At 36.0% G+C, this 11,885-nt stretch overlaps 1 long non-coding RNA gene across 1 annotated transcript in view; it reads right to left on the bottom strand.

The window, feature by feature from the left end:
- The window catches only part of LOC138367021 (uncharacterized), a 10,534-nt gene extending 5,972 nt beyond the window's left edge, over nucleotides 1–4,562 (bottom strand). Inside the window, exons 1-2 of the long non-coding RNA XR_011229292.1 lie at nucleotides 4,448–4,562; nucleotides 3,645–3,751 (exon numbers count right to left, since the gene is read on the bottom strand). This is a non-coding gene — a long non-coding RNA (uncharacterized lncRNA). The remainder of the gene's footprint in view (nucleotides 1–3,644; nucleotides 3,752–4,447) is intronic.
- Nucleotides 4,563–11,885: the final 7,323 nt, after the last annotated feature.

The raw sequence follows: 11,885 nt of genomic DNA, 5'->3' as shown, positions 1-11,885 counted from the left end.
TCACCTGATAATTGGCCTTGCAAATAAGAGAATTTAGTACTCTTTGGTAAAGATTGTTTTGAGTCTACAAGGTCAACGAATTTGTTCCAAAATTCGTCCCAATCTTCCTCATCTTTTCCTGAGAAAGTGGGTAAATTAATTGGAGGGAGTCGAGCTTCTGCTTGACTCGTATTAGATGCAACTGTTGTTGTTGTTGCTGTTGCCTTGTTCTGGGCAATTAATTTGACATAAGGCTGTAACGTGGCCTGAGTGTGATCTTCATAATTCGCAAGATCAACCATAATGTCGTCTATTTCTGTTTCTGATAAATTAGTGTTGGCAAGTTCAGCCACATATGTTGCTATTTGACATTTGATTTGCTCAAATTTACCTGCAGCTGCTTGATAATAGCTTTCCAGGTCAGCATAATCAACTGTTGATTGTTGTGACAAATCTTCACATTTCTTGATCTGTCTTGTTAAGTGGCCTTTAAGACCTGCAAGGGTTCTTTTCATTCTCCCTGCATTATCCATACTGGCTAGTTGGTGAAGCCTTGTGGGACTTGTACTTGGGCTGCTCATAATACTGAACAAACACTGATGGTAGCCTAGGGTCAATTCTGCACTCACTAGGCAATAATCCTACCTCTACTAGAGGTTAGCACTTAAAATTAATACACATTATATATATACAATCATACACACTAATGATTTGAGTGATAAACCAGTGTCATGGAAGTACCTTTAGGTTAGCTCTTCTATATCACCCTAGGATGGTAGAGACACTAATTAATCACTCAAAGGTGTAATGATCATAAGTAAATTATTATATATACACAACTCAACTCGAGTTGATAAAAATTACACCCAAAATAGGGTCTGGACCATTCATTAATGGTGTTAGGTTGTTCAATATAGTACAACTGACTATAGTAATAATGGGACTAGGATGAACAATAATAGTTCAACTAGTCAGTATCCTACCCTGTTGTGGGTTGGCAATTAGTAAATATTATACTGTGATCACTAGTGCAATATATATTAAATAATTCTCTATTTTGGAGAAATAATATACACAATTATTGATAATAGCCTCTTAATTAGCCTCTATGAAACTTCTAATATTATCAAGAAGTATTAAATATTATTATTGACCTCGCGAAATAAACTCCACAAAATTCGTAGATAATCTCTCGCGAAATGTAACACCACGAAATCCGTGAACAATCTCGCGACACAGTCACTAATTTGGCTGGCTTCAATATTAGCGCTGTCATTTCACGAAATAACACGCCAACAAATATGTGTGGGTGTGCATGAAACCGCTGACGAAGCTGAACTGGGCTGAGGGAGGCTCCTGAGCTCCCTCGAGGCTACGCTGCCGTCTTGACTGGCTTTGTTTAAATCACACTGCACTAGTTTATTTAATGAATCCACTGGTTAACTGGTTCATCCGGTACTAAGATGACCAAATGTGGGTTCAAAGGATCAAATAATCCGTCATCCGGTTCGAAGATGACCAAATAATGTGGGAACCGACCTGTGAGATTTATATTTATTTAATTTATATGAATTTATATAGAATTTATATTTACGTTAATTTATATACTTCGATAGCAATTTGTATAATGATAAGTGGACTGTATTTCTGCAATAATCTCTTAATCTCACAAATCGATCCTCTACACATTAGGGGGGGTTATTAAATTAATATATATATGCAGCCAATCAAACTACAGTATCTACATACATTGAAGAGGTTCCTTATCTTATAGTACAGCAGGCTAGTCCACCAGGTATAACTAGGGTGTAGACACCAAATTATTCTCTTTGAGGTAGCTTCCTCACCCAGTAACTGGTGCACAAAGTCTTCCATCCTCGTCTTGACCTGTCAAAAGTGCGCTAGCTGTGAAGCCAGATACCTATATATGACAAGTATATCAGAGAAAACAGTACATGGAACATGAAGACCTGGCTTAATTACCTTTAGTTTGAGGCTTCCACGTGATCTAACCGGGTCACCCTATATCCTGACATTAATGGCCATAAATGAATGATAAACGGGTTTCGGATAGACACTTAACTTGAATTTGTAGACAGCGTGTTGACAAATGGTACACCTTTGGTTTCCATAACACTACGTCCAAGTAAATTTAACAGGAGCCGAATTTGCTCCCGTGTGAGCCTCTGGTCTCAATAAACAATGGCTGTTTAACACTCCATACTATTGACGTTACTGGCCGACATTGTCCAGAATGATAGGAGCCGAATTTGCTCCACACGTCTCGGAGGTGACACAACAATGGCTGCCTCCTTCCTCCCTGACGCCTGGCTTACATTGTCCACATGTCAGAACGTGATAGAAGGGTCACATTTACTCTACTTTAATATTGATAACTAAGTTAATTTATATAAGATGTTTTTATGATGGTAAAGTCCAAAGACTAATGTATTTAAGAACAATTCCCAGCAGAATAGCTGGTGAATTATAATAGTATGTGGTGATGATATCCCGTTTTCTTTAGACGGTAATTCCACTACAAGTTACGTTTTCTATGGGTTACTTGTTTATACAATACAGCTATTATCTGTATGATATATTAAATGGTGTCGGATTTTCCGACATATATATATATATATGTCGTACCTAGTAGCCAGAATGCACTTTTCAGCCTACTATGCAAGGCCCGATTTGCCTAATAAGCCAAGTTTTCATTAATTAATATATTTTCTCTATTTTTTTTCTTATGAAATGATAAAGCTATCCATTTCATTATGTATGAGGTCAATTCTTTTTTTATTGGAGTTAAAATTAATATAGATATATGACCGAACCTAACCAACCCTACCTAAACTATCTTTATAGGTTAGGTTAGGTAGCTGAAAATGTTAGGTTAGGTAGTCGAAAAAACATTAATTCATGAAAACTTGGCTTATTAGGCAAATCGGGCCTTGTATAGTAGGCTGAGATGTGCGTTCTGGCTACTAGGTACGACACACACACACACACATATATATATATATATATATATATATATATATATATATATATATATATATATATATATATATATATATATATATATATATATATATATATATATATATATATATATATATATATATATATATATATATATATGTCGTACCTAGTAGCCAGAACTCACTTCTCAGCCTACTATGCAAGGCCCGATTTGCCTAATAAGCCAAGTTTTCATGAATTAATTGTTTTTCGACTACCTAACCTAACCTAACCTAACTTTCTCTACTACCTAACCTAACCTAACCTAACTTTCTCTACTACCTAACCTAACCTAACCTATAAAGATAGGTTAGGTTAGGTTAGGTAGGGTTGGTTAGGTTCGGTCATATATCTACGTTAATTTTAACTCCAATAAAAAAACATTGGCCTCATACATAATGAAATGGGTAGCTTTATCATTTCATAAGAAAAAAATTATAGAAAATATATTAATTCAGGAAAACTTAGCTTATTAGGCAAATTTGGCCTTGCATAGTAGGCTGAGAAGTGCGTTCTGGCTACTAGGTACGACATATATATATATATATATATATATATATATATATATATATATATATATATATATATATATATATATACATCGGACAATTAGGAAAAAAAAATAAAAATTTAAATTATTTTACCTTGTACCTAGATCTACCAGGCCTGTTTGGTCTATGTTTCAGTACTTGAGAAATCTGGAAGGTCACATCCTCCTCCTCAACTTGTGGATGTGCGTTGATAGATGATTCTGTAAAATTAAGTTATTTATATAATAATAAATTCAGTATAACAATAATATTCTGTAAAATTAAAAGTAATTTATACATCAATCAGATAAAACTCTCCAGAGATGGTGATACACAACATATAAAGGACAAGCTTCAGAACAAAATATGCATTTAGGAATAAGGTTTTGTACATGTAGGTAGCACATGAGAAAATAAGTGGAAGGTGATCAAGTTTATATTAACATGTTAATGGCTTTGTTAAGGCTTTGCAAGAATGAAAAAATATTAATAATATAATATCACCTACCAATTAATTGTACATCATTTATAAGTCAATTATTTGCATTATTATTATTCAATACTAATGATATAAAAATGCATTTTGTAATCTACTATTTATGCAAGTATTAAGCACAGGATCATGAAATAAACTGCACAATACTGTAATGGATAAACCAATTAAGTTTACATTTTCCTATAGCTAAGTCAGTCAGTTCTATTAGCAGCAGAGAACAATTATGCCCAACCTCTATTAAATGAAACAATCTTAAGAGCAAGTGATAGAAATATAATCATTTATGCTTGGGAAAATATTATGGAATGGTTCCAAATATGAAAAATATTAAGTTTTTTGGTTAAAATTTTTTAACTTAAAATTTAAATTTTTAAGTGAATTTTAAACTTTAAAAAAATTATTTAATTTTTTGGTTACTTACTTAAAATAACATTATATAGTTCTTGTTTTTGTAGAAATGCCAATTTCTTCTTTTGCCCTTCCAGACTGTATAGTGACCACAGGCCGTTTGTTCATATCTTCATTATTCTTCGAACCGTGGTTGCACAATCAGACCCACGTACACTGGTTAAAAGCATCACCTAAAAGCAACAACAAAAATGTAGTACACTGACGAATTTTGAATATATATATATATATATATATATATATATATATATATACATATATATATATACATATATATATATATATATATATATATATATATATATATATATATATATATATATATATATATGTATATATATATATATATATATATATATATATATATATATATATATATATATATATATATATATATATATATATATATATATATATATATATATATATGTATGCCATATACATATATATGCTATGTTGTATGCTACAACTTGGCTGATAATAAAGCCATTCACAACTGCAGGCCTAATAAAAAATGGAGGTGGCATAGCAATATCTTACAAAGATACCTTCATCTGCAATAGTGTCATTAGTAATAGAGACGACTATTGTGAATATACCTTTGCCAAGTTCTCCAGTAAATCCCTTAAATCCTCCTTGAACAAGAGGGTTTTTACTTGATCGAACCATATTCTTAACCTGCTGCAGGTAATTTTCAAATGGAAATGCTGAACATCTGTCCAAACTACCAAACTCTTTGGCATCAGAGGATATGTGTGTTAGGCAGTGTACATTGTACACTAAAAAATCCTTACCATACAGCTCACGAGCCTTTAACACAAAGTACAGCAAAAGATCATGTGCATATTGGCTGTAATTTAACTGAATCAATTTAGGTGATACAAGAATAGAAATGGCTACACTCAGAGTCAGGAAATGGTCATACAATTCTTTGGGTAAGATTCCCTTCAGTACAATCTTACCGGTGTAGAGAAGGAGTTGCCTGTATTCAGTCGCTTTCCATCTATCAACCTCTGAAAGACTTCGAGGTTTACCTGTTCTTTTAGGCGTCGCTTTTTGGCCCGTGACATACGCTGCCATCTTGTGTGGTATTCTCTTCTTATTTCTATAATGTGTGCATACATTCTGAAGGAGAAAGGCCAAGTGCTACATTACCAATTACTATTACAAGATTATTAGTAAAGTATTGTACTGCAAAAAGCAAATAAAATGGGGTAAACTAAACTTTGAAAACAAATAATAATTAAAACAGGTAAATTAGTAAAATAACAAAGGCTTAAGCAGACATGACTCTGCTTAAGCCATGTAAAGCAGACAGATAAGATGGCAATATATAAGGGGAAAAAATTAAAAAGCTAGGATATAAAACTAATTGAGATCAAAAGCATAAATTACTAAAGTAGGGGAAAAAATAACAAATGACTTCATAAAAAAATTATCCAATTGCCAACAGCAACTTGGTAGTACGAGTCTAAGTCTAAGAAACAAAAAAAATTTAAATGCTGTTATCTGCAATGAAACAATACATACTATTGCACGTACCGAAACATTGATGAATGTAAAAAATAGAGAACTATTTGCTGAATGTCCCATAAATGGATTTAAACTATTTTACACAAAGAGGGGGGAGAAGCCATGTATGTTAGGGAATATTTGAAATGTAGTCTCGAAAAGTACACAACTGTGATAGGAAAATTAGGTCACATGGAGGAGTGGGTCTGTATACTATGGAAGACCTTGTATGCTCGGAGCTCCTTAACATTACAAATGAGGTGGTAGAGGTATTGGGATTAAAAATAGAGAAAATAAATTTAGTGATTATTCTAATATACAAACCGCCAGATGCAACGGCCGAGGAATTCACAGAACAGATAAACAAAATGGAGAACTCGATACCTCATATTATCTTCCTAGGTGACTTCAACTTGCCTAGTCTAAGATGGAGAATAGCAAACAATAATATTATACCAGGAAATTTATCGAGACCTACCCACTCAGCTTCCTGGCAATACGTTAGTAATGAATAAATATGATATATTTACTCATTATAATGTTGGTGCTGAATGTACAACACGAAAAAACATAATTTTAATCTGAAAAAGGATCTTTTTATAAAGAAATTAGACGAAAATAAAGAGCTGGTGACGCCAAATCAAGTCGACGATCCAAGCGTCGGTTAGGTTAAGTTGGGTCAACCTAACCTATTATATTTATTCATTACTAACGTATTGCCAGGAAGCTTTGTGAAGCTTGTGTAGCTTGTGGTAGCTTGTGGTAATTAGACGGACCCTCATTTTAACAGAAACTTGGCTAAGTAAAGACTATACCCAACTCTACAACTTAGCTGGTTATAAAGGCATTCATAATTGCAGGCCTAGTAAAAAAGGAGGTGTTATACCAAAACAGATGCAGAACTAGGAAACAGGATTTCTTCAACAGAAATTTTGAAATTGTTCACAATTTTTGTTACACCAAAGTTGGAGTATGCAGCAGTTGTATGGTGTGCCCATATCTTAGAAAGCATATCAACAAACTGGAAACGGTGCAGAGACATGCCACTATGTGGCATTAACTAAATGCCATTAAATATGCCAAATATTCTACATAAATATACATACTACACATGCACAATAATTGTCCTGGGACCTCTGATATTCATAATATAATATATATATATATATATATATATATATATATATATATATATATATATATATATATATATATATATATATATATATATATATATATATATATGTCGTACCTAGTAGCCAGAACTCACTTCTCAGCCTACTATTCAAGGCCCGATTTGCCTAATAAGCCAAGTTTTCCTGAATTAATATATTTACTATAATTTTTTTCTCATGAAATGATAAAGCAACCCTTTTCTCTATGTATGAGGTCAATTTTTTTTTATTGGAGTTAAAATTAACGTAGATATATGACCGAACCTAACCAACCCTACCTAACCTAACCTAACCTATATTTATAGGTAAGGTTAGGTTAGGTAGCCAAAAAAAGCTAGGTTAGGTTAGGTTAGGTAGACGAAAAAACATTAATTCATGAAAACTTGGCTTATTAGGCAAATCGGATCTTGAATAGTAGGCTGAGAAGTGCGTTCTGGCTATTAGGTACGACATATATATATATATATATATATGTATATATAGGGCCATCAACACACCTCCAGCTAGGGCCACCAACACACCTCCAGGGCCATCAACACGCCTCCAGGGCCATCAACACAACACCACCATCAACACACCTCCAGCCAGGGCCACCAACACACCTCCAGCCAGGGCCACCAACACACCTCCAGCCAGGGCCACCAACACACCTCCAGCCAGGGCCACCAACACACCTCCAGCCAGGGCCACCAACACACCTCCAGCCAGGGCCACCAACACACCTCCAGCCAGGGCCACCAACACACCTCCAGCCAGGGCCACCAACACACCTCCAGCCAGGGCCACCAACACACCTCCAGCCAGGGCCACCAACACACCTCCAGCCAGGGCCACCAACACACCTCCAGCCAGGGCCACCAACACACCTCCAGCCAGGGCCACCAACACACCTCCAGCCAGGGCCACCAACACACCTCCAGCCAGGGCCACCAACACACCTCCAGCCAGGGCCACCAACACACCTCCAGCCAGGGCCACCAACACACCTCCAGCCAGGGCCACCAACACACCTCCAGCCAGGGCCACCAACACACCTCCAGCCAGGGCCACCAACACACCTTCAGGGCCATCAACACACCTCCAGCCAGGGCCACCAACACACCTCCAGCCAGGGCCACCAACACACCTTCAGGGCCATCAACACAACACCACCATCAACACACCATCCAGCCTACCACCACAAGCTTATATATATACTACACATGTCTAAGAGCAAATAAAAGAAAACAGTTACCTTAACTATTGAAGATGCAGCAGGAGTTTGTGGATAAGCCAGCAGCAGTCCCTCTCGACACGGTTTTAAAATGGCGGCGACTACCACAACATGCAACGAGCCTAAAGAATGTCCAGCGCTAGCATTATCTAAACGCTATTATATATTATCAAGCAATACGGAAATCTAAAATAAAAAAAATGATACAAATAATTGTATTAAATATTTATTTGCAATTACAATACCTCGGGAATATATTTTTGCGTTAGCAAAACATATTAAGTTCGTATTTAGTTTAACTCATTTAAATTCTTTACAAATAATAACCTGATTTTACCTGATGGCCATTAACATTAATGTTTTATGTTGATACATTTCATGCCCTTATTATTTCAATTTCTTTCTTTATTATGCACCCCATACCCATCCCGTGGGCGGTGGTGTAAAGGATTACAGAGGCACATAATGGGTTCAGGAACTGAACTCTCTAGTTTGTTTAGCTAAGCAAATAACAATTTTTGACGCTAGTTACAAAATTATTAATGTTATATATACATGTACCCACTCTCATACATACATGTACATATATATATATATATATATATACGTATACATATATACATACACATGCATATTTATAATCACCCACACAAATACACACATCAATAATCTCTGTGTCACTTATTTTATACATGTTCTTGTAGAACATTCTATTGCGAACACATTGGGCGCTGCCCAATAAACTCGCCCCTCGGGGCAAAATTATTTTTTTTTTTTAATCTTGGTGGAACATAAAATGGCCGCCTGTGTTTATGCTGTCGTCAGATGGCGCTGTGACGTCACAGGTGAGGGAAGCACGTACTGCGCATTAATGCCTCGATCCCTCGTTATTTATTTATTTTATTTATTTATATATATACAAGAACGTACATTGGGGGTTAAGAGACAACATAGAGCTTAAGTTGGAATTATAATCTTGTAAAACCACTAGCTTGCATATATAGCGTTTCGGGCAAGTCCTTAAACTAATCTTTGAGCAAATTCTTAAACAGAGTTTTAGAGAAATAATTAAATGTAAAATTGATAAAAAGTGTTTAACAGGTACATTACAGCTTTACTTTACAAGTACAGATGATTTTAAGTAGGATAATTACAGTAAAATTGTCAAAAAATTGTTTACAGGTACGATGCAAGAATTTTCGACACAAAAGCAGATCAGAACAATACACAATAATGAACAAGGAATCCTAAGTACAATTAGGAAAACATCTCAGGGTTATACATTGGATTACTGAAGCACAATATGAGGATCATTACAAATAGTAATGCAGTAGAATATGCACTCATATTCTATTATTAAGTTAATATTAAGTTCCTTCCTCATGTTAAGTATCTTTGTGGTACTAGGGACATCCAAGGATTATCTTCAAGACTTCGTTCTGCAAGTTTTCAAGCCCTTTAAGCTTTCTTTCAGTCATCAAGGCAAGCAGAGATGCAACATAATCCACTACCTCCTTTATGAACTGGCGTTACTCTTGCGTTTTTAAGGATATCAGGGAAGGTATGACACTCAAGGGATTTGTTGAACAGCAGAGCTATAGGTGGCGCAAGGGCATGGGAGGCGCTCTTGTATACAATGGATGGGATTTCACTGATGTTCCCAGCTTTGGTTTTTAGTGAATGTATGATGGACACAACATCTGACGGGCTGACTGGTGAGAGGAGAAGAGAGTTTGGATAGCTGCCTGAGAGATATGTGTTGATATGTGTCTGACTCTGTGGGATTTTACTTGCAAGGTTAGCACCAATCGATGAAAAGAAGCTATTAAATTCATTCGCCATTTCTAAGTCAGATGACAGTGTAAGGCCATCTTTAGAGAGTGTTATCTGGTTGTGGGAGTGTTGTTTAGTTCCCAGGATGTTAGAGATGGTATTCCATGTGCTTTTCATGTTGCCTTTTGCTTCTTTGAATCTAGTCTCATAGTATGAAAGTTTTGCTTTTCTTATGATACTGGTAAGCACTGACGCGTACCTTTTAACTACTTCCATTGGAATTAGGCCACTCCTAAATTTCTTTTCGTATTCATGTTTTTTGTTGATTGATTTAATTATGCCACTTGTGAGCCACGGGTTATTTTTTCTTTTATCAGTTACTTGTTTGGTAAGGAGGGGACAGTGAGTGTTGTAGAGGCTTAGAGTTTTGTAGAGAAAGAGGTTAGTTGATGAGTTTATATCCTGTGAATTATTAAATTCAGATTCCCAGTTAATATTGTGAAGTGCATTAGAGAGATTGCCTAAAGCTGATTCACTATGTAGCCTGAATGAAAGTTTTTTGGTTTCTGGTGGTGATGTGTCAATGTTTGCTATGAGGAAAGTAGGATAGTGGTCAGTTGTTCTGTCATAAATTACCCCAGATGTAAGGGGAGCTGTTATATTAGTCCAAAGGTGATCCAGGGTAGTGGCAGATGTTTGAGTGACTCTGGTGGGCTTGGTGATTGTGGGGATTAGCATACAGGAGTGCATGCTGTTACGGAAATAGTCAACTTGAGGGTTGTTTTCAACATTCAATAAAGAAATTCTGGAGGGCTTCTGTGCAAGGGTTAGGATGAGCTAGCCTAAGCATTTTTATACCAATTTGACAGTTATTTTCAGTAACACGATAAACAACGCTCGGAATATTAAGTTCCTTTCTCATATTAAGTATCTTTGTGGTACGAGGGCACCCAAGGATTATCCTCACGGCTTCGTTCTGCAATTTTTCAAGCCCTCCAAGCTTTCTTTCAGGATGCCTTAAAGTTAGTTTAGTTCATTTATTATGCACCCCATACCCATCTTGTGGGCAGTAGTGGAAAGGGTTGCAGAGGCACATAATGGGCTCAGGGACTGAACCCCACAATTCATTTAGCTAAGCAAGTTGCAATCTTGATGAGCTAGTTACAAAATTCAGTATAAGTCGTCACATCAACAATGGGTTCGAGATCGATCACAAGTACAGTTTCTAAATTAAGCAACTGACATATGTGGAGAGCTAGTGTCACAATTGATATGTTTGTCCTGCACACCGCCCCTCATCCAGTGGGCAGCGGTGGATAGGTTACAATCACTTTGTTACTACTTACAGTTAGCAAACTGGGGATATTTGGCTAAAATTTCTGGTACCAGATAATTTTGAATGAAATATTGACACATCGTTGGTACATTGGTTATAAAATTGTCTCTGAATTCACTATCACATAGTGACGGAGGGTGTGCGAATAATTTTGTTGACAGTTAACATTTGGTCAGGTCTACATCGGCAGATAATGAGAATTCCCAGAAATACTTGTAACCGAGTCTAAGCCGAGCAGTAGTAACATCTAGAAGTCTGCTGATTTTATTGGATGAACCATAGATGTGCCGCTCCTCTTGCATAATAGTATTGAACGAAAGTTAATCTCCCCAAACAATTTCGCGTTTTGGGCAAGTTACCCCTCCACTCTCTCCATTTTTTTTTTGGACATTCCCTGGTAGTGTGCGGAAATACTGAAAAGTGTATACTCTTTTCAACTTTG

Source organism: Procambarus clarkii, chromosome 21 (assembly GCF_040958095.1).
Source record: "Procambarus clarkii isolate CNS0578487 chromosome 21, FALCON_Pclarkii_2.0, whole genome shotgun sequence".
NCBI lineage: Eukaryota > Metazoa > Arthropoda > Malacostraca > Decapoda > Cambaridae > Procambarus > Procambarus clarkii.
The sequence above is the reverse complement of the archived record's forward strand: the minus strand, read 5'-3'. Positions and strand labels throughout refer to the sequence as shown.